The sequence below is a fragment of the Gorilla gorilla genome, chromosome 11, assembly GCF_029281585.2.
Source record: "Gorilla gorilla gorilla isolate KB3781 chromosome 11, NHGRI_mGorGor1-v2.1_pri, whole genome shotgun sequence".
Lineage (NCBI taxonomy): Eukaryota > Metazoa > Chordata > Mammalia > Primates > Hominidae > Gorilla > Gorilla gorilla.
In genome coordinates, this window is record NC_073235.2 from 36,099,880 (window position 1) to 36,122,702 (window position 22,823).

The following is a 22,823-nucleotide window of genomic DNA, read 5'->3' on the forward strand; positions in this document are numbered from 1 at the left end:
GAGGTTATAATTAGATGCTTTGGAGAAACACCCTTTCAAGGGTGATCCTTTAACATCTGTTGTGAGGACACACAGCATTGTGCAGTGACGAATCACCTCGGCACTTTGGGAAAACAGGGGACTTCTGGGATCACAGACACTGCCAGGGTCCCCAGGCTGCCCTTGCATGCAGCCCAGCCCTGAGCCCACTGACCTGAGGTGGGGGCTTTCCTCCTTGGTGCTTTGATAATTGCCTGTGTTGTGAATCAGGCTGCAATCATTGTGTGACTACGAATAACAGGATCACAGCACTGGAAACGGCCTTGAGACCATCTCATCTTCTCCCCCTTCACTTTGCAGATGGAAACACTTGATCCTGTGTCCTTTAGCTGGCTCATGGCAGGATTTTACAAATAGAATTGTTCAATCTCTCTGTTCAGATTACTCTCCACTCCACCATGCTGCTTGCTCCTTTTGGTCTCCCTTTTGTTTGGCCTGTAATGTGGATGTGTTCTTTGTTTAATGAGATGAGCATTATAATAAAGTCCTAGGGCATTTGAAGATTATGGAGAGGTGGTCTTTTTCTCTGGTCTCTGGTTCATTAAGAGACACTGACCATGGTCCCTTCTTTGCTCTGGAGAGGAGGAGGAGCAGTAGAGATAAATGAAGATGAGGAGGGAGAATAAGAGCAAAAGGGAGGAGAAAATAGGAGAGGTGAGATGCAAATGGTGTAGAGGGAAGAACGAAGACAGAAGATTGAGAAATAAGGTGGAATAGACACAGAGATGTGAAAGAGGAAGGGGGCAGCCGGGGAAGATGGTCCAGGACTACAGAAAAAGGGTATTGAATGAAGACCCTATAGAAGGAGTCACATCCTCCCTACACCCTTCTGACTCTGTTACCTGCTTCTACTCTACTTCAAATTAGCAGTTCTACACACACAGAAGACCACAAGATTTGACAATTTTGCCAAACGAAATACAGAGATGATAAAGCCAAGGGCATCACATAAACAGATGCAATGTGCTGAGCAAAAAAAAAAAAAAAAGCCCATATGGCAGGAACATAATAAAAGCACTCATGACCCAGAAGGGGACTGGGGGTGGACATTGTTCTCTGTAGTTGTTTTGGAGTGGCAAATACTCATCTGTGCCAAAATACTGAGTAAAGGGAACTGTTGACATTTGACATTAGGCTTAAACAACTTCCTAAACCTGGGACACACAGTGCTGTCCTCACCTCTCTCATTGCCCTAAGACAGTCACTGAAGTACAAGGGCCTACGTCGTCCTCAATGATAAGAGCCAACAATGAGAACAGTATTATTAATATGTATTAATAGTATTATTAATAACGTATTAATACTACTTACACATACTGTGAGTCTATTTTGGTACAGGCACTTAAGGTAGCTTATCTCATTTATTCTTCACGATGACCCCGTAAGAAGGTAATATAATCTAAATATGTGGCTCAAATAATTACTGTGTAATCTGGAACATATTAACCTCTTGGTACCTTGGTTTTTGCATCTAAAAAATGGGATTAATAATAACGTCTATCTCAGTGGTCTGTTTTAAGGATTACATGAGACAATATGAATAGAAAGCACAATGGGGTCAGACACATCATACACATTTAATAAATACTGGGCAAAATTGCTGTTGATTTTTTAAGAATCTCACAGCCTAGAGTGCAGTGGTGCAATCAGGGCTTACTGCAACCTGGAACTCTTGGGTTCAAGTTATCCTCCAGTCTCAGCTTCCTGAGTAGCTGAGACTACAGGTGCACATCACCATGCCCAGCTAAGTTTTTAAAATTGTTTTTTTAGAGATGGGGTCTTGTTATGTTGGCCAGGCTGGTCTTGAACTCCCGGCCTCAAGTGATCCTCCCACATCAGCCTGAGTCACTGAGATTATAAGCGTGAGCCCATCACCCAGCTACTGTTGAAATTACTACATTTTATGGACGGAGAAATCATGCCTGACAAGGTTAAATAACTTGCCCAAAGTCAGTAGAGTTCAGAACAGAGATCAGAACCCAGTGATATCCAAGGATAAGTGCCACATGGGTAAGAGCTGTAGTTATAAGCCTTCCATTATACTGTCTGCATTAATTGACTCCAAAGATCAAATCATGGTCTAATGTACCATGATGTCTCAGGAAAAGAATGTTTCACAGTATACAGGGCTCTAGAAAATCTCTAGCCCAACGTAGGAAACAAAAAGGCACATTACTAAGCTCAAGACATCTATCTGTTCCCACTCCTCTTGTCTTCAACAATAAGAGGATAAAAGAAATCCTTGCCCATTTTCTTATTCATTTGCTCTCATACCTATAGAACCCCCATTGGACAAATGCCATGAATACTGATTCTTGTACTACGGGGAATAAAGAGGTACTCATACACTTATTGAAAGTTAGGTATAAAACCCAATGCCAAGCTTTGTGCCCCGAGTCCACAGGCATTTTGACTGCCACGAGATTTGAATGCCATCAGATGAGGTATAAACATGAATGTTTTCGTAAGTATAAAAATGGAGAAGAGAAAGTACTAATTTAAAAATCAGAAAACTTGTGTATATTCATCTATTCACCAAATATTTGATGGACGCCTACTGTGGGCCAGCCACTGTTCTAGGTCCTAAGGTTACAATTTCAAACGAAACAGACACAGACTCTGCTTTTGTGGAACATAACAGCCTAGATGAGGAGATGTTCTTAATCAAATAGTTGATGATATATTTAATTATATGGGTGATAAGTGCTATGAAAAACAGAGAGATGGAGCTACCAGAGTACATCATAAGTAAAGAAAGCCTTCCTCAGAAAGTGTTCTTTAGGCTGAGAAGAAGTTGTACCCAGGAGGATAGAGTGGGGAGAAGAGAACCTTCCCCAGAAGGAGAGATTTGGGTGAATAAGAGGAGCTGGAAACAAGCCAGCAGGTAGAAGAGAACAGCTCTATACTACCCTGCTCCTCCCCACCACTGTTTCCTTGACTGGAAAGTGGGTGTGATGGAGAACATGACACGCTCTCAGCTCTCGGAGTCTAGCTTCTCTTTGCTGTGTCCAAAGTGAGGGCTTACTACAGAGTGAGAAGATTCTTGTCCAGCTGCATAGAATAGAAAACCCACTTTTGTTGAGAGTAAGGCTCACTGAAATGTAGGTAGCAAGTATAACTTGTGCCTAGGTCAAGAGAGCCATCATCTCTCTCTGCCATGTTCAACAGTCAATACTGGGTTCCCCAAAGGCTCAGATCCCAGGGCCCCAACTCCAAAATAAATGTCCTAGAGAGATTTTATGACTAAGCCTCCACAGCCCTGGTTTGGTTGATGGCTTATTAATGATCTATTCGAATTCTCCAATTTCCTCTTAAGAAAACAATGAAAATGAAAAGTTAAGATATCGGCCGGGCGCGCTGGCTCACGCCTGTAATCCCAGCACTTTGGGAGGCCGAGGCGGGCGGATCACGAGGTCAGGAGATCGAGACCATCCTGGCTAACACGGTGAAACCCCGTCTCTACTAAAAATACAAAAAATTAGCCGGGCGTGGTAGTGGGCGCCTGTAGTCCCAGCTACCCGGGAGGCTGAGGCAGGAGAATGGCGTGAACCCGGGAGGTGGAGCTTACAGTGAGCCGAGATCGCGCCACTGCACTCCAGCCTGGGCGACAAAGCAAGACTCCGTCTCAAAAAAAAAAAAAAAAAAAAAAAAAAAAAAGAAAAGTTAAGATATCTAATTTTTCCTTATAGAAATAAATAAGGTGCACTTTAAAACATCATTTTCACAGTTTTACTGCTATTAATCAGGAATCCTAAAAACAAGAGCTTCTTTAACAGGGTGGCTGTAACTGTTGGCAATTGGCCTGTATGTGAAATTTTACTTAGTTTAACAAGGCCCTCTACTGGCAATCTCCATGAACACCGTCTCTAAAGGCAAAGTTTCACATTATTTTAAGTAAACTGTTTTAACTACTCTCAATAACAAAGTATCTCACATTCCTGATTCTATAATTCAAGGCTCAAAGAATAAGTGGGGAGAAAATCAGGAAGGAAAGAAATAAATGTCATTTTGAGCATTCATTTAGTGGTTCATAAAATAACATTACATGAAGTATCATTTGCTTTCCTCTGATGAAGCTATACTACATGTCAAAGGTACTCAGAAAGGAAGGATATTTCTTACATTGAAATGTATTGAGTATTCATGAGACTATAAAACCAAATTATGATTGCTATTTACCAACTACAATAAACCAGATCGTTTCTATTTACCCAAATATGAGTAATTGGCTATAATGAGAATAAAAGAAACATTGCAGGCAGGCATTTAAAATTGTTTCTGATATGGCACAACTAATAATTAACTTATCCTCCTTGGCAACTGACAAAAAAGGAACATGGTGACTTGAGAATATAACTACTCACAGAAGATGAATGTTTTAAAAGGAGATTATATTTGACATATATGTCAAAGGGCTGTTGGAGCAACTGGGAAACTTCAGCTATAGGGTCTTAGAAAACTAAGTAAATATTAAAAATGAGGCAATAACTTTAGGAAAAAATGTTAAAATAAAGATGTGATCATAGTGATTTGACTCAACGTAAACAATATTTGTAATCAAAACAAAAATAAGCACTGTGCATTTAATTAAAACTGCAATATAATTATATTGAAGAATAGGGATGCTCTGGGAGGTACAAAAAGATATATTATAATCTACCATAATAATAAAGAAGTAGTACTTTGACATACACACAGAAACATATGATTTAGGAATATTACATAAAAACAGCTGAAGAAAAAAAAACTCAGAAATGGGGTAGAGAGGGTGGCCCAACAGACTGTAAGATTTTATATAAATATACACACACATATATATATACACATATAGAGAAACATATACTCAATGTTTATATATATGAGCATGTTAGAGCTATTGTTTAGTACTAATATTCATATATATACATAGATATATAAACAATTTACTATTGTTGGATTTTCTAATTTATGAGCATGTATTACTTTGACTTTTTAAGTTGCTACAAAACCAGTTAGCACTGACAATGGAAACCATTTGAGAAATGCCTTTTGGGCTGGCCTGGATCGGTTCTATGTTTCTAGATTCAATTTGCCAAATGAAGCAAGTTGCCTTTATGGAGCGGTTTGTCAGACATGCGTCTCGACAGTAACACTTGTTCCCACATTTCAGAACTAACAGCTCTTCTTTCAACACCGTAATATTTATCTGCCATGTTATTATTCCCAGTTTATGCTCCAAAATGGGCTTGGGACTCTCCTCTTTCCTCTTGAACTCAGTCCATTGGGCTTCTACAATGCATCCAAATTCTCCTCAAAGGAATCACTAATCCAGTAAAGTTGATTTCTAAAAGGAGAGATCTGGTTTCTTGCCCTGAAAATACCAAGATTAATTTATGTAACTACGGGGAAGTACCCTGTGTAATTGAGGCTTCCAAACTGACACGATACACTTCATTAGGCAAGTATGTATTGGGGCATTGTAAATGTGTGGGTAATGTTCTATGTATCTGAGAGATTTATTATTTCATCTATAAAGGAACGACAATTGGGAATCCAAAATTCCAAAGGCATTAAACCTTGTAGAGTTAGAGAACTGGAGAAAAAGAAGGCTATAAGGTACTTTGTGCTTAACTGGGTCCATGACTTGCCAGAGTGCTCAGACTAAACCCTTCCGGCTATTTAAATCCACTTTCACAAAATGCTACCATTTCCTTAGGTTACCATTTTTAGGGACCAACCAAATGGCCAACCATTATTTCCAATTTTTTCTTTGTATCTAATCCCTGGATTACACTCTTGACCAAACTTTACTAGGCCTACCAAAACCCACACCAAGAATGTAAATAATCTTGATGTTTAACCATAAACTTGGGCTACTCTACAAAAAGATTCAGGTCTGGCCGGGCGCAGTGGCTCACGCCTGTAACCCCAGCACTTTGGGTGACAGAAGCGGGCAGATCACGAGGTCAGGCTATTGAGACCATCCTGGCCAACATGGTGAAACCCTGTCTCTACTAAAAATACAAAAATTAGCTGGGTGTGGTGGCGCATGCCTGTAATCCCAGCTACTTGGGAGGCTGAGGCAGGAGAATAGCTTGAACCAGGGAGTCAGAGGTTGCAGTGAGCCGAGATCATGCCACTGCACTCCAGCCTGGTGACAGAGAAAGACTCCATATAAAAAAAAAAAAAAAGATTCAGATCTGAGATTAAAGGAAAAATAAAAATAGTAAAGGACTGCGCATAGGCGTTAGACACTTTGGAAAGACTAGAAAATGTGAATTGCCAGTTTGAATGGGTGGAAGTATTAATCTGCTATACTACTCTGCCAGTGCAGTCAATCGGGGCAGATGTGAATGACCAAAATGTCATTGTGGGTGAATGTGAGGCTCATGAAGCCTCCATATCCAGAAAGCGGTAAAATGAAAGGTTAAGAGTATGCACTGTGGGGTTGGGTGCAGTGGCTCATACCTGTAATCCCAGCACTTTGGGAGGCTGAGGCAGGTGGATCATTTGAGGTCAGGAGTTTGAGACCAGCCCGGCTAACATGGTGAAACCCTATCTCTACTAAAAATACAAAAATTATCTGGGTGTGGTGGCAGGCACCTGTAATCACAGCTAACCAGGAGGCTGAGGCAGGAGAATCACTTGAACCTGAGAGGCGGAGGTTGCAGTGAGTGGAGATCGTGCCATTGCACTCCAGCCTAGGCAACAAGAGTGAAACTCCATTTCAAAAAAAAAAAAAAAAGTATGTGCTGTGGGTTCAAATCCTGCCTCTGCCTCTTATCCACCCATGTGACTTGTGCACATTACTTAACCTTTCTGAGCATCAGTATTTTTGCTTGGACAATGAATACAATGATCATAATAAGATAGCATGAGCATAGAGCTTGGAAGTGTGCCTGGTATACAGTAACCACTCAATAGTAATTGCTGTTGGAAGAAAACATTTTAAATCTGTTTTTATTGTGCCCATCAACCATGTATCCATACAATTTTTTCATTTATTGAGAACTCATTGTGTGCCAGGTGCTGAGATTACAAATTACACTTAAGATTACAAATTTGGCAACTCAAATTTGTCAACGACTCTATCTCAAATTCACTAGAATCTAGTGGCAGCAGTGGAAGGTAAAGAAATACTTTTAAAATGGGGCTATGCAGTGTAAGCATCCCAACAGAGTTTAGAGAGAATACCATGGGGTGTGACAGTTTCTTCATCTGAGAGAAGTAAGAGGGGAGACGGAGCAGGGAACGTTGTCAGATGAAGCCAAGGAAGGAGGAAGGATTTCAGAATGCAGGACCGCAGTCTTCTCTCTTAAGTAGGGAGGGACACACCACCTGAGGGAGGAGCACAGGCAAAGCTGGGACTCAAGAGTGAAGCAAGGCTCACAGGTGCCACCGTGGGAAAGGGGTAGGCACAGGGCAGGAGTCAAGTGGAAATGAAGGCATTCAGTGAGCAGTATTCATCCGTCTACTCAACAAGTAATTCCCTAAGGGCAGTGTCATGCATGGTGCTAAGTTTGGGGAGTCAGTTGGCAGGTGTGCCCTCGTGAGACACAGAGGATGAAGAGGGGAACAGAAGCACAGTGAACCAATGCGGACGGAGTTCCATGGTGCACAGGGACACCTACCTGTGGTGACTGGGATGTGAAAATCTGCTCACAGGACAGGAGGTGCATGCAAGGTATGGAGGATAAACTGAGTGCGTGGAGAGGTGCTACAGGAGTACAAAGGTGCAGATGTGCTGAAGAACATACAAGCCCAGCATATTTCAGTAATAGAGAGCAGCTTCTGGTAGCTAGGCCAGTAATTCCCATTGAAATCATCTGAGGAACTTTTTAACCATGGCTGGATCTGAATCCCACCTTAGAAGTCATGATTCAGTAAGTCTGGGGTGGGACGTGGGCATCTGCAAGATAAATAATAACTGTAGCTAATACTCATTAGCACTTAATGTATGCCTAGCATTGTGCCTATTGCCTTAGCTACATTAAGATATCTAATCCTTCTCCATCTTCCCACGAAGGAGGCACTCTCATTATCCACATTTTAAAGAGGAGAAATTGAAATAGAAAAGTTAAGTGAATTAACCAGGATCATAAAGCCGGCAAGTGGCAGAAGCAGGACTTGAGCCTGGGCAGCCCAGTTCCAGAGTCCAAGTCTTCAGTCACTGTGCTGTGCTGCATAGTGAAGACCCTGATTAGCCATCAGGCCCAGAATCCCCAAGACAGCTCTAAGTCCACACTGTGGAGTAGAGTGAAATGAGCCAGGGAAGACAGCCAGGCATCACATCAAGAATATCCCCGTCTTCGTGGTCAGAAGTCTGGCATCAAGGGCCTTCAACCACAGTGAAGAAGAATTTAAAGCCAATCAGCACAGTAATGTGGTAATTTTGCCAACCAAGTCCTGAGGCTTGGATGTTTGCGGCAGGAAAATGGATATTTAATTCATTCATTTATTTAGCATAATACATTGAATAACTACTCTGTGCTTAGTGCTGTAGCTATAAGAAGTATTATATAGCAAGCAGCCCTTGCTTTCGATGGAAAGAGGTATTTAACAACATGGTAAAGAGCTCCAGATCCCAGGGCAAAAAATGGCACAAGATACCATGACAGTCGAAACAAGTGAATCACCACTTGGACCAGGAGAGTCCAGGAAGGCCCCCCGACCCTAGGTAGGAATGTCAGGGACAAGGAAGGCTCCAGAGAGAAGGGTAATGGACGGGTGTATGGGATCTAGCTGAATACTGGAAACTGAGGTCCAGGCTTCAGTGAGAGAATGAAGTGGGAAGGAGGAATCAATGAAAAAGTGAAGAGAAGGTTCCACTGGAAAGAGGGGCCCAAAAGAGGAAAAGCAAAGCAAGCTGTGGCCATAAGAAGAAGTCTGAGACTTGGAAGTAAAGCACAAACACTGAGTATCAGAGTTGGGAATCACCTCAGGTATCCCAACCTGTACCCAGTGCAAAATGCCTTCTGAACTATTTCAACTGCTGAGGCTGCTCCATTTGCTTTTAGGCCATTATCTGTAAAATAATCACAGAGTTCTCTTTGGTTTGCTAGTGAAAACAATGAGGAACAGACACCTTAAGAAATGTAACGAGAGCCAAAGACAAAACGGGAATGTTCTCTCTTTGCCAGACCACCTTCATCTGTACACCTGCACATAGCCCTGTTCCTACAAGAAGGCATGGGAACCGCGTGTGGGCCCCATTTCTTTTTCAATATTTAAGAACTTGAGAAGTGGGACACATGCTGGAATGAACACAGGAAGCTCAGTTTCTAGTTGAAGCTTTGCCACCATCTTACTGGGTGCTCTTGGACAATCACTTCTCTTCCTTGTGCCCCAAGTTTTCTTCTGTGAAAGGATAAACTTTGATGAATAGTTTGAAATCTGTTTTAGCAGCAAGTCCCTTATTTTAAGCAAAGAATTGCAAAGAGCACTGAGCTCTAATACACAAAACATATCTAAGCTTAATGTGTTTTGATGGAAAAAAATGGAGCTGACAAAGAGGCAGGATGTTACCCACCTTAGGACTCCCTGGAAAACAGTCAAATATTTTGAGGTCTTTTAACACTGGCTTCTCACAATTCTGAGACTAGAGACAAGGAAAAGGTAGTGAAGGTTGTCACCATGTTTCTGGGCTGGTGACAGAGCAGCTGAATTCAGGAGCAAGCCAGGCTCCTGAGTGAGTCATGGGGTTCACGTGCGGAGCTAACAGCCACTTCTTGCCAATCCGTGCAGCCGGCTGGGCTGTCAGGTCTAGAGAGCAGGAATCAGCTGGGATTTGCTACTGGTTGCAAGAGGCTGAACTGCAGGCACTGAGGAGCAGAGCTGGTAGCTTGAAGGACAGAAAGACAATTTTTCACTGGGCTCTTAAGCAGAACTCCCGGGTGGCAACAGAGAATAGCTCACGGGCCAGCCGGTGCAGGTGGGATAAGAGGTTCCTGTCCAGGCTGGCGGCATACATGAAGCTCACTCTTCCTATTTAAATCCCAGAGAATATCTGGAGAGTTTTAAAGAGCCCTGAGGCAGGCAAAAGAGAGCATGTGGATTTTGTATACCGATCTAGCTCAGTGTCAAAGTTTGCCTTTTTCAGTAGTACATTAACTTGGGTTCCAACTCAGAAGACAAGTCAGAACACTGAACATTTCTCCAGATACTCAATGTGAAAAGAATCCAAATAGAAACAGTTTCAATTTCAAAATATTTTTTGATACATACACATTCCTGAGGATGAATGAGCCTGTGTGTGTGTGTGTGTGTGTGTGTGTGTGTGTGTGTGTTTGGGGAGAGGGTATAGGTAGGAGGGGACGAGAGACCATAAACATCAACATCCACACACTAGAAATCCATAAACCACAGAAAGAATCAGAGACAAAAAGTGGGTTCTCCCTGCAGTGTACCAGTTCATGAAAAAGTAGACTTCATAGTTGTCTGCTAAACTTTCTAGATCAACCTAATAGTTTTTTGGTTGGTTGTATCTCTTTAAAAAACAAAAACAAAACAAATGAAAAACCAAACCTGACCTCCCTGCAGAGGCAAATGAGGATTAGCCATTCAGTATCTCCTTATCATCTGCATCCTGGTATTTGTTCTCAGAGACAAGGGGTCCTCTACCCCTAATTCCAGTCCACTTTAGGGCCCTATAGTTACTTAGAACAAACGCATACTTGCTGTGACAGCCGAAAGAGCCTGGAGAAATATGTAAACATCATCATCTCACTTTAGAAGGAAAACAAGCTGTATAAATAAGAAAAACTGTTACAAGAGTTTAAAAAAAAAAAATCCCAACAGTCTTACTTGTAGTTAGCTCTTCAGTCAACACATATCACAGTCCTGGAGACAGACACAGGAACTACAACTCTCTCCAGCTAAAAATTTCCTCCCGCGGTTGGTTATCCTCTGTTTATTTTTGAAGCATTCAAAGGCCACGCTAACAGAACAGACTCGGTTTTCCTGAACATCCACAGCGGCTGGGAAGTCCTGCCGTGAATGCGGAGCAAGTTTGCGGAGACTTGCTCCCTGGGCTGCGGCTCCGTAGTTGCTTCGAGCTTGTAAATACAAGCTCCGTGGACAAAGTCCCAAATGACATCACTGGCAGCTGCTTATTGTTGAGTCTTTATTAACTGACTGTCAAAAAGAAAGGAGGGGGTGGGGAGGAAGAGTATCTCTTCTGCAGCAAAATCGGCATCTTGGAGTGGATTCCAGTTATACATGTGTAAATAATCCCATTGATTCACATTTTTGAGAGGATGGCTTCTTTCAGGTCTGAAAAAGACAGAGAATCGCCTCCACCAACTTACACTGGAATAGCTGGAGACCTGGAGGAAAAGTTTGAAGTGCCAGCACAGCCCTACCAAATTGTTTACCCACCTGTTTCGAGTCAACTTCAGAGCCTGATGATTCATGAATATATGAATACTGGTTGTGTCTTACACTGCTTAATTACTTTTACTGTGATATATACACCTGGCTGACATTTTTCCTAGATAGACTGTCTGGGGTGCAACTCCTTTTAGATATATTCTAGTGTCTCAGCTTGGAGTAGAAGGAAGGGATCCTTGAAATCACAGCAACATTTTGTGTGCATTTGCAAATATGCAATTTTTCTTTTCCTGAGAAGAGTGCTGGAGGCTTTCTTCTGATTCTTAAAATTTTAACCACCCACCTGCACCACCCCCGACACTCCAAAAAACAAATAAATAAGAATCTGTGCCAAGTCTTTCTAATAATCTCACAGAACACTGTAAATCCCACTCACAACTATCAAAATAAAAGTGGGCCCTTTCTCCCCTATTTTCCACTCTCTCATGGAATCTCTCTTCTGTCCATTGGTTCTTATAGTTTTTACAGTTATCTCCCCTCCAACCCCTAGGCCCCACCTAGAGAAATTCCACAGATCCAACACCTAGTCTCTGCCACGAAGCGCGAACACTCTAGCCCACTGTTTTCCTTCCTTCCTCTGGACTGCTATAACGATGCTTACTATTTATATTTACTTGCTGCTTTTTATATACTGACTAGTATTTTTAGTTTGTTTTTTAGCCATCTGTGTTCTGTCTCCCCAACTCAGTTTGAAAGGTCTTTGAGGGCTGCCTTGTAAGTGTTATTTGTTTATACCTAAATCACTTGCCATAGTGAATCCTAAACAGAAATGTGGGAGGTGGGGGGTGAGCAATTGAGGGTGGAGGCAGGAACAAGGTTAGCTGATTCTGTGGCATGGAGTGTATGTTTAGATTAAGCTCTCTCCCTGGCCTTGGAAAACAATGACCTCACATCTCACTACCCCCAGCAGATGCTCACTGCATGTCTGAAAATTATTTCCTCAAAGAGTAGCAATTGGTTATTGATTTAGTAAGGTCCCAAGACCCCAATATATGCTACTTTCATGTGGGAAATAGTTAAAGACAACACAAATTGTGTATGTCACTGATGGGTCTTCAATAAGCCCCATGTTAAGGGAAAGTAAATTAGAAGTACCTAAAGATTTTACAAGAACAGACCCTTAGACCCAGCAATTCCACTTTTCCATAGTGATCCCACAAATACACTCACAAAAGAGCACAAAGATATAAGCACAAGTTCTTTGCAGCATTATTTGTAAGCCAATAAAAGGGAGACTAATATTCATCAATATAAGAAAACAAAAATGGAGGTAACTGTGAATATACTGATGTGGACAGAAGTAGGTTGTTGCTTACTGAGTGGATAAAGCAAGGTGCAGCATAGAATGTGGCATATTGAACAGGAAAAAGAACTTTGCATATGATGAGAGGAATTATATAAATGATTAACAGTGGTTACCCTCGGGAAGAAAGGTGGAAAGAACTTTCACATTTGTATGCTTTGTGTGTGGTTTGACTTTTTTTCAATGATCATGTTTCATTTTTGTTATTAGAAATAATAATAAAAAGACTTGGTGGTACATTTTCAAAATAAGCCTTGAAAAGAAAAATTGCTATTTCTTCACTAAATGTCTGACCTATAGTAGGTGCTCAAGAAAGAGGTATTGATTGAATGAATGTTGATGGAGTTTCTCCCAGGATGCAACGGTATGTGGGAGTGGAATAGGGTTGAGAAGAGGAAGACACAAGCACTAGTTTTCATTTCTGATCCAAGGACCCACCCCTTTCCCCTTACATTTGAGGACTGATTTAAAGACCTCTTAGACTCTGTCCACCTACAGAAATGATTAAAGTTCAGTGCTCAGAACATAAAGTGCTGACCTTTTCCTTGTGCAATCCTGTTTGACAAATGAAGTTTTAAGGTAAGACAAGTGTGAGCCGCTTCGGTTCAGTTTCCTGGGTGCTAGCAAGCACCGGAGCGACAAGTCAGAAAGCTTGTAGGGGCACAGGTGTGACCAGCTCCTTGTCATGGCTAGTCTAACATTAAGGAAATCTCCAGGGGGAGCTTAGAAAGCTCTAACCCACAATGAGTCTGCAGAGCTTTATTAAGAAGGGACTTTGGCTTTTTTCAGTGGCCGGGAGTGATGGCACAAAACCCAGCCCTGCCTACCTGCTATACTGCCTACCAGGCCTTTATAGTAGAAACTCGAAGGCATAAGCCATACATTAGAGCCTATGTTTTTCTTTAGGGGGAAAAAAAAGTCCAAGAAAAAGAATGACTGAAAATTTCCACCAAGGTAGGATAGATTTTTCAAAGCACTATTTCTATTCCTCTAGAGAAAGCATATCCAATTCTTGTCTTACTTCATAGTGAGAAGATATCTTATGTCTGTAATCGTTTCAAGAAAAGGAAAGCATAGCCCATGTTTCCTGCACATTTTTATTTTTTTTATGGCCCACATATTATAGGAACCTGAGGCCAGATTCTGTTTAATGCACTTTTGGAGCCCCTTGGGTGTGATCCAGGTCATACCTTCCCAAGGGAGAGTTAAATACAAGTATTTAGCTAGACTTACGACTTAGCATAAAAACAAAAGAGGGGAAAGGTGGGGGTAGGTGAGGGAAAGGCCATCCTCACCACCTCTACCTACTAGGTGATTATGAATGCTGCTGCCAAAACTCCCCCCACCTGCTGAGTAGTGTCTCCCCGCTTCCTGCCCGCCTGCTAGTCCTGCGCTCAGGTAATGTCCTCTCTCCCTGAGGCCTGGGAGAAGGACAGCTGGGTGACACTGTGACAGGCACATATATGGCTATTTACCTGATCATTTTTAAAAATGTCTTATGCTGGTTATTTTATTATATTAATAAGTGTTTTCTGTCTTAAATTGGAAAATTCCTGAAGTCAGAGATGGTAATCAGATCTGCATGGAGTAAAAAACAGCCAAAAGGTCTCTTAGAGCTGCTTACTGGTGATGACATGTATTACAAGGGACCTACAAGGACCATGATCACAGGCACAGTTTCCACCTCCAGCGTCTGAGTCTGCCACTCCCCCTTCCTCATAAACAACTGCCCCTTCTTCAGCATTTCTATGTGCCATTGGCTTTCAGTGCATCATCTAATTTACACTTAAAATAACCCAGTGAGGAGGCGGAGGTTGCCATGAGCCAAGATCGCACCATTGCATTCCAGCCTGGGCAACAAGAGTGAAACTCCATCTCAAAAAAAAAAAACCCCAGAACCAAAAACAAAACCCAGTGAGTTACACACTATTATCTTCACTCACCTTTCACAACCAAGGAAACTGAGGCCCAGGGAGATATGTTCCTGAACTAATTTGAATGTGATTACACAAAGAGTCAGTGGCAGATCCAGAATTTCAACTCAGGTCTGCCTGACCCTCCAGTGTCCTAAGGAGCCCTGGATCCCTCTGAGGATGATAAACATTGAAGAGGAAGTTAGTAAACTAATATGAACAGTGGTAATTTGGAATAAGAAGCATGTGACCACCATTAATACTCCTGGGTCTGATTCCTATATGCAAATATATGCCAGTGGGCATTCAGCAGAGCTTCAGATGTCAACCTCAAACCCATGTGACTTCTGCTCCTTTATGTAACCCAGCCCCCTGCTTAGCTCTTCCAAGAGAAGATAAGTCATAGGCGTGAAAGACAAGTGCAAAGACCATGGGAATCAGACTCACAGGGCTGAGTCCTAGGGCATTACTGTGGAGTAAATTCTCCATGCCCTTGGAAGTGGGCAAGATTCAATTGCAGGATGGAGAAAATATCGGCGGTGGGGGAATTCAGTATATTTGTTGCATGCTTCCCTTTACACTGAGCCTTTAGTAATGAGTATTGTCTGCTGCAGTACCTGTGTCTTCTCCTGGAGCTAATTGTTCTACCAGGGCTTAAGAGACAGCCTGAGGCCATCCAGTCTGCTCTGTAAAAGTTAATATGGTCAGGAATAGGAAGCACAGGAAATTTTAGAAAGGGCAGCATAGGAACACCTCAGCATTCATCAAACAAACTGGCATGGTGTTGAGAGTGTGAGTCTCAAGGGGCCTTGAGAACCCTCGTGTTTAGAACGTGGCCCATGTCATTCTCACACATATGGTCCTCAGACCATATTTTAAGAGGCACTGGTTATAAGAAGAGAAGCGAATAGATGACCTTCTAGTCTACAATCAGACATTGATAAAGATCGTGTAGTTTTGTCCAGGTTCTTTAGGAGGGAGCCCTGTGACCAATTAGAAAATTCTTGGTAACCATAACTTACAATAGATCATATCTGACACAAAGTTGGTGTACAAAGTAAAACTTAGAAAAGACAAAACAGGTGCCACACTGAGGGCCCCAAACGCATAGTGGGATAAAGACATTTATAGGCTTTAATCACTGCAGATGTTATGGTAGCCCTCTTACATAAATCAAACAAAAACAAGACTAAACCATAAAGTGAGCATAAGGAATTCCAACAAAGCTCAGATTACTCCCATAATGACTGCTTTGATGCATTTCATGATATATCAAATTTCAAACTTACAAATGCTGTTTTCCCTCCTGAGAGGAGTGAGGGCTGCCTCCTGGTCCCCTCAACACACATGTAATCTGTCTGTTTGGTTGTTGACAGTATTGCAACACCAAGGACCTTTGGCAAGGGGGCTGATACAGCCTACATCTGCTGGGAGAGGAGGTGAGGGGAGAGATGTAAAGTTTCCCCTATTTTGAGAAACCCTGGAACCTGCCATGGAAATGAGGTGTCAGCCCACCATCCCTTTGCTTTTTCACCAGCGTAGGTTCTAGGCCCAGCCCAGGGAGGCACAGTGAGGGTTAATGTACTAAGGCACTGGAAGGCTCTTCAGGAAAGGCCGTATGTAAGGATAAAGTATCACCATGAAGTTGGAGGATTTTATTTCAGCCTCTTCATTGTGTTGTTGACAGTACATACTGTGAGATTGACATTTTTAACTTCTTTGCTTGCCCCAAATAAAAAGCGCTGAGACAGAGGAGGTGGGAAAAGGGAACGGGTGTTGGGAGCCGTAATCTTCTCCTGACTTTGATTTTACACAAATCCAATGCACAAAATTGAAGTCCAGTTTGCAAGCTGGGGTCCAGCAATACTACTTTAAGGATTTATGTAAATTCATTAAACTACAAGATGCAAGTTGCATTCCTTTTAACCTGCGAACAGAGTTTGCCTGAAACCAGAGCCTGGAGGAGGCAGGGGATATGACTGTGTGGAAACTGAGAGTGCAATGAATTTTGTGTCCCCCGATTGTCTAAATAGATAGACTCTGAGTCCAATTTTCACCTGATTCTGGGAGGCCATTAAAATCAGTTGATAATACTAAGAAATGGAAGAGGTTAAGAAAAGGAAGAGGATGGGGACAGCCACTGACTTTCCCCTGTGTGAAACCTGGCTTATTGTAATCAGCGCCTGCCCTGAATGGTGTTGACAGTGGGTTCCCTGTAGTCCCTAAAACACCCTGAGCCTTGACGCATAATAGCCCCTGACCCCACCAGATCATAATAGTCCCAGACGACCACCCTAGGATGCGATGAGGAGCTCCCAGCAGATAACATGCAAAGATGCCCCAGGGAAGAGGCAGGAATGCTCTGCTTTTCCTTGGTGGCCCCAGGGAACAGACTCTTCAGGATCTGGTGGCCCTGCTGCATTTGCCCAGATGGCCAGCAGAGCCCTGGGCTGATTACTCAGCCAGCCCCTGAGTTCCTCCTTTCATGTTGAGAAAGCTTTTTAGTTAAAACGACAAAAATGGGAGTGGTGGCAAGCAAGGTGGCTCAGGGGTCTGCTGGAGTGGGCTGGAGTTGCGTTTTCTTCTTTCCTTTTTTTTTTTTTTTTTTTGGAAGCACACACACAAGCACATGTGCACACACATAATATAAATTCTTTGCTCTGATCACCTGATATTTTAAGCTCCAGAAACAGCTTATTTTTGTGGCAAATATGCTTCAAGGGCCCTTCAGAAAAGGCATTCTTACAGATCAGAGGAAGAGTGAGTCAGCCCTAACCCAACAGTCTGTCCCTAACCCAACAACCCTGGAAAGTCAACAGAAATGGCAGAAATGGGGTAGAGGCAGCCAGAGGAAAGTTGCCAGCTCAGGTGCAAAGAACACCTGTCCAGGCACAGCGCCAGGGCTCTAGGGGTGAGCAAGGCTGAGATGCAGCTGTAGGCTTTTCCATGTCCAGGGTGGGGACTGCTCCCTTGCCTTGGCCTGACAAAGAGAGAAAATGGTCATCATCCAGGCAGCCACAGTGCATGTTTACTCTTTCTCCCAGGAAAAATTGCCTGTGCTTTCTCCAAACTCTCAGGCAAAGCCCACTGTGGTTTGCAGAAATGGTCATTTGTCCAAGAAACCACAGTATTAGAATTCTCTGTACTTCCCCTGAGACGTCAGGAAAGTCCAAGGGACCTGACCCTGGGCTATTAGGCAGGAGCCCCTTGGCTCTGTTGTCACTGCTGGCTTAAACTTTACACCTTAAAGAAATCCAGGGTGATTGATTTGAAACACATTGAACCTTTTCCAGGTACAATAACCATTGTTCAACCTACAAATCTACTGGATTTGGGAAATTATTTTAAATGACAGCCTTCTATTAACAAAGGAGAATAACCACTCAATTTATCAGTTGCCACTTATTATTTTGACTGATTATAAGAACATGAGTCCTATCGGTTAGGGTCATGAGAAGTTATTGCTAGCTTCCACATTTTCAAGCATTCCATATTTTGAAATTGCTTAATTCTATGGCCAGTGCCTTCTGAATAAATATAAAAATGATAACACTTCTTATTTTATAAGAAGAGTGTAGACAGTATAGTAAGGAGGCTTTTGAGTGTTACAATAGCAACAGAATACATTTGAAATGAAGTCTTAGGTTCCATTCGGTTCCATAAACAGCCCAGAGGCTGATGTCCCTGGGTAACGTCCTACAGCCCATCCTACCAGCCCTCTCCTACTGCTGCTGGTCAAATCGGCAGAGAAATTGCAGACAGGGCTGGATGAACTGAATTAAAGTACATACTTCTTTCCCTGTCCAGCTCATCCATTATTGACTCCTGAGCTCTTTTAACCCATAGCAACCATCTGATCTCTTAACGATAAACATGGACTTGCATGTTCACATTTGCTTTTTGTAGGCCACTCTCACTCCAAGCCAGACTGTGGTCACCTTGATGCAGAGACCCTCTTCTATGCCTCAGTATTTCCCTCCATGCTAGCATGGTGCTAGCCATGTACAGCTGTGTAAACAGGTTTATTCCAACTGGAAAAGGAGATGAAAGTCACAGTAGGCCTAAAAGGTAAGGCAAAATAGGTAGATTTGATGCAACTTGGGCTTCCAGCTACAGACTTGAATGGGTGATGAGGAAGTGGGAAGGCAAGGCTCAAGGGCCTAAGGTCCAGAAACTTGGCTGCCGTTCTTTTCTTTGTTCTTCCCATTCTTTTTTCTTCAGATACTCCTCTTCCAAGCCACTTGTTTAATAAAGATTGTCATATCTGCCTCCTCTCCTAGAGACAACAGCATCACTTAATAATGGTGAAAAATACATGGGGTGTTCACAGAAAATAATATATTACTGTGTAACAAAGGGCAGGTAAGCTTGAAGGGTACATGAATCTACTAATCTTTGAAATCATTAATTTGTAATTTATTATTGAATGTGCTTATTCATTCACTGAGTCATTCACCAAACATTATATGGAACAGTATACAATTTATACCACAAATCCTCACTGCAAACATATAGTACTTCAGGTTCTATGTATACTTTGCAATCTGAATGCCTATAGAACATTCTGTGGGTGTCTACTGATTGGGAGACACAATTGAAAAATACATTGAAATATTTCCACCTCTGTTTTGATAAAAAAAATAAAGTCAAAGCATAGGTGCTGTTTGTCTGAGTGAGAGGGGGTAACTAAGATTGTATAGAACTGGAAAAGTTAGGACAATCTGAAAATAAAGTGCAGCTAATTGAACATGATACACTAATCTCTTGGATACAGAGAATTCAGTTATTAGTGGAAACCCAGTTCATCAATGGAAATGTAATTGTTGACAGAGCATGAACTATGATTGACATGAGGTCAGAAAGTCCAAAGGTCGCAGGGTTAGTGACTCATATCAGCTTGTCAGAGCCTTTCCTGTAATACACTCCATAATTGGAAACCAGAGTGATTGGAACATGCTCTCCTTTCATCTCAGAGATGAGACCAGTTTCCACCTAAGCCTCTGGTATTTGGACTTGGGCTGGTAAGGCAACTCATAGAAATGCATTCCTAGAAGCAAGGAACCTTCCCACCCCCAACATCAAACTTCCATACCAACACCAAATTATGTCCAGTCCCCAGGAGAGACTCATCTCACCCTAGGAGGGGGCAGTGGGTGATATGCCCAGGGCTTCCTGCTAACTTTGGCCCCAGGGACTGCTGAAGAATGCACCACCTCTGTGGTGAGAGAGAAGGAAGAAAAGAAGGAAAGGACATTCTAGAATTGATGTGGTGAGGTTGTGGGTAGAATGAAGGCCCAGGGTTGTTCTGTAATACACATGAATACAAAAGCACCCGGTCTGGCCTTGAAGACAGGGACTCCAGGAAGACCCCTATAGCATTGTAATGTTTGGGAGCATTATCACATTTAGCTCTGGTTTACTCCCTAGATATATTCCCTATTTTACCATTATTTCCCTGTTCTCAGCAGTTTGTTCTCTTTTTTTCTTTTTTTAATAGGATTTTTTAATTATTATTATTATACTTTAAGTTTTAGGGTACATGTGCACAACGTGCAGGTTTGTTACCTTGTATACATGTGCCATGTTGGTGTGCTGCACCCATTAACTCGTCATTTAGCATTAGGTATATCTCCTAATGCTATCCCTCCCCACTCCCCCCACCCCACAACAGTCCCCGGTGTGTGATGTTCCCCTTCCTGTTCTCTTTTAATTCATTGCCCTCATGTTCAATTTCCTTTTGATCTATATGTGTTAGCGGCCAAGTATATGTGAAGTACTGCAGGAACCATCCAGAATGTCTCTGCTCCCTGTCACTCTTAACCAGATGGAAAAACAACTGCTCATGGTTTCCAAATCCTCTCCCCATTCATTATTCCATGGCTTCATTTGTGACCCTTCCAGGTGGCTTAGAAAAGGCTTCATAGAAAACCACCTGAGAAGGGAAAACTGGCTAGCCATATGTAGAAAGCTGAAACTGGATCCCTTCCTTACACCTTATACAAAAATCAATTCAAGGTGGATTAAAGACTTAAACGTTAGACCTAAAACCAGAAAAACCCTAGAAGAAAACCTAGGCATTACCATTCAGGACATAGGCATGGGCAAGGACTTCATGTCTAAAACACCAAAAGCAATGGCAACAAAAGACAAAATTGACAAATGGGATCTAATTAAACTCAAGAGCTTCTGCACAGCAAAAGAAACTACCATCAGAGTGAACAGGCAACCTACAAAATGGGAGAAAATTTTCTCAACCTACTCATCTGACAAAGGGCTAATATCCAGAATCTACAATGAACTCAAACAAATTGACAAGAAAAAAACAAACAACCCCATCAAAAAGTGGGTGAAGGACATGAACATACACTTCTCAAAAGAAGACATTTATGCAGCCAAAAGACACATGAAAAAATGCTCATCATCACTGGCCATCAGAGAAATGCAAATCAAAACCACAATGAGATACCATCTCACACCAGTTAGAATGGCAATCATTCAAAAGTCAGGAAACAACAGGTGCTGGAGAGGATGTGGAGAAATAGGAACACTTTTACACTGTTGGTGGGACTGTAAACTAGTTCAACCATTGTGGAAGTCAGTGTGGCGATTCCTCAGGGATCTAGAACTGGAAATACCATTTGACCCAGCCATCCCATTACTGGGTATATACCCAAAGGACTATAAATCATGCTGCTAGAAAGACACATGCACACGTATGTTTATTGCAGCAATATTCACGATAGCAAAGACTTGGAACCAACCCAAATGTCCAACAATGATAGACTGAATTAAGAAAATGTGGCACATATACACCATGGAATACTAAGCAGCCATAAAAAATGATGAGTTCATGTCCTTTGTTGGGACATGGATGAAATTGGAAATCATCATTCTCAGTAAACTATCGCAAGAACAAAAAACCAAACACCACATATTCTCACTCATAGGTGGGAATTGAACAATGAGAACACATGGACACAGGAAGGGGAACATCACACTCTGGGGACTGTTGTGGGGTGGGGGGAGGCGGGAGGGATAGCATTGGGAGATATACCTAATGCTAGATGACGAGTTAGTGGGTGCAGCACACCAGCATGGCACATGTATACATATGTAACTAACCTGTACAATGTGCACATGTACCCTAAAACTTAAAGTATAATAATAAAAAATAAATAAAAAATAAAATAAAAAAAAAGAAAACCACCTGAGAAGACCCAGCTCCAGCACTGAAAGTCAAGTGTCCTTTCCATCTGGGCAAAGCAAAATGGTTGGTCACCCTAAGCCTACTACAATTTCTATTAGCAACTTCTCAAAATCTCAAAAATAAGAGAAAGAAAATCTAAAGGAAACAATGTGCTCCTATACTAGTTGCCTAACACCATCTAATTGCCTCTAATGGTCCCTCCCATGTAAAGATTCTGTGTGGTTTCCTCTATATCTTGTTGACTCTAGTTCCTATGGTAACAAACCTCTGCTCCATTCATTTCCATTTGTCTTGCCACCCTCCCTTTCTTCAGCATCTTCCCTTACACCCTTGCGGCAACCCCATCTATCCCCCATCTATCCCTGTAAAAGACATCTGGCAAATTGTGCAGTCTTTACAAAGTAATGCTGTGTTGAGCCTTCCTGGGAAAGTACAATCTTTCAGCCTGGAACTAACCCTGGGGAAGACGCAGACATGCACTGCATGGGTCCCTTGTCAGAGAGCAGGAAGCCTCCAGCTGCCAGCTCCCTCAGGCTTTGCCTCACCCAAGGACCCTTCTTCCCCAAGTGGCCTACAACCAGTTACTGATCCATGTAGGAGCATAAAGGCCAAGAAATCCCAGACTGATTCCAGTCACTCCAAGGGGCCATACTCACTCCACAGCATCCTGCAGGATTGGCTGTGGCTCTGTCGCGCCTGACCCCAATGCACGTCTTCTATGTTCAGTCCTGAATTCTTCCCCTCCCTCCCATGGATGTCTCTTCTGAAACAATATACAGCAATGTCCTTATTCAATCAATACGCAGTCTCATTTCAGTGTCTGCTTCTAGAGAACCCAGTCTGCGTCATGACCTCAAGAACTTTAAGTACCAAAAGGAGAAGTTTGGTTTCTCCAGAGTCCACAGTAAAATCTGTTTGTTCTTAGATAACTGGAACACTGACTCAGGGTAAGAAATTAAAATCTGGAGAGCCACACGATGAGCTCTGGTAACCC

The 22,823-nt window shown here is 42.4% G+C and overlaps 1 protein-coding gene across 6 annotated transcripts in view; it reads right to left on the reverse strand.

The window, feature by feature from the left end:
- Window positions 1–22,823, reverse strand: part of NCKAP5 (NCK associated protein 5) — a 990,571-nt gene that overhangs the window by 873,953 nt on the left and 93,795 nt on the right. For 2 of the 6 annotated variants that reach the window (XM_055380086.1, XM_055380084.1), the window contains exon 1: window positions 10,822–11,314. The exons of the other annotated variants lie outside the window; for them this stretch is intronic. The gene's annotated coding sequence lies outside the window, so the exon portion shown is untranslated. Of the gene's footprint in view, window positions 1–10,821; window positions 11,315–22,823 lie in introns of those variants that run through there. 6 annotated transcript variants of the gene reach the window in all.